Source organism: Lissotriton helveticus, chromosome 8 (genome assembly GCF_964261635.1).
Source record: "Lissotriton helveticus chromosome 8, aLisHel1.1, whole genome shotgun sequence".
Taxonomy (NCBI): Eukaryota; Metazoa; Chordata; class Amphibia; order Caudata; family Salamandridae; genus Lissotriton; species Lissotriton helveticus.
Window position 1 is genome coordinate 956,352,832 of NC_136069.1, and position 1,700 is coordinate 956,354,531.

Genomic DNA, 1,700 nt, shown 5'->3' on the forward strand with positions numbered 1-1,700 from the left:
CTGCTTCACATAACACTCAGAATAGTTTAAAAGAACTTTAAAGAATATACACCCGTAAACTCTCTCCTGTAGTAAACATTCAATGAAAAATATGTTGAAAAATGCTTTGTTTTGGCCTTTCTGTCTCCAAAATTTTCTTGGGGGGACAAGCCCCCAAACTCCCCCTAGTAGTGGGGGTTGGTCTCACTTTTACTTTGTTCTCTCTGATTCATTACTTGTGTCTATTTGTGGTGCTCTCTGAAAGAATGTCTATGGGTACATATGTCTGGGTGGGTAACTTGGTGCTCTTTAAGGTCATCATCTACTATTTACTGTGATTTGAAAGTTGATACAATTGAATATGTAATGAAAAATGTGCTGTAAAATACACCATTTTGGTCTGTCTTTTTCTAAAATTTTCGTGGGGGGAGAACCCCACCAAACCCCCCTATTAGTGGTCGTGCTCGCTCGCTGCGCTCGCTCGCTAAGTGCGCCGGGCAGGGGCTGGTCTGCCAAAATTTGCCAGGGCTGCTTTCAGTTCCCAGTCCGGCCCTGCACATAATCCAGAAGCTCTTTGTATTTTGTGGCATCCATTACTCCCTAAAAAATCAAAAAAAGTTAAAGTTAAAATAACATCATAGATAGCAGTAACCAAGTTTTCACTGATCACATTGGTATTAACTACACATACCTTTGTTGACTTCTGTTCCAAACAAACGTTTTATAAAACTGGAAAAGACCTGGAGTATGATTTTCAGTTTGACACGCAACTGTCCAAAAACCATTAAACAGCACCGCAGCCTAACTCATATATTAATAAATATATCATGGTCTTGCGGGCGGCGTTCGGTCCAGCAGAGTGGCAATGTAAAGGATGAGAAGTGAGCCTTTAAATGCAACTCAACGAGACCACAAGTGCGTGTCATGGAATGTTAAGTGCAATCCCTAAATTTAGTCAGATTGTAACACACAGGGAAAGATTTGTATTTAAATTATTGCTCTAAACTCTAGGTGACAAGATTGAGAGCCCCTGCCTTGAGCTTGACAGCTGTGACACAGGTAAGACTATTGATTTAAAACTAAGTGAACAAGCCCAGCCAGGATAACACCCTCATTAACATTAAGTAGCAATGATGCACGGGTTCAAACATGCAGTAGTAACCTAAGGGTCTCTGATATAATAGAGTTTAGACCCCTACATTAACAACTTTCTGCTTTTAGTCCTTAATTATTTACCACAAATTATAGAGGACTTTGATGATTGTTACTGAGGAGGAGGAGGTAACTTACCAGACCACTGATGAACACTTCTTCCACATTATGGACACCTCCAACATCAAGGCAAGTGTTAATACCCTTCGAGAGTAAAAATAGGCAGCTTCTGGACCAGTGCCAACAACACCTGCATCCTTGTGAATACATTTTTGGGGTTCTGAACCACCAACCTTCAGGTCAGCCCCCAACACTCCCTTAGTCCCTAAAAGGAAGCACATTGAAGGCTCCAGTGTAGATACCAACGCGTTTGTGCTTTGAAAGAAAGCTTTTAGGGATGGCCAGTCCCCCTCAATCCCATCATCCAAAATTGAGAATCTGGTGGTAACATCGGGATACAACAATACTCTAACTACAGGGTATCTGGAAGTGTCTCCCAGACCTCAGGAATAGATGGTGACTAAGGCGTGGTATGGCGCCAGGCAGAGGTAGATCAGGCTGCAGATCCC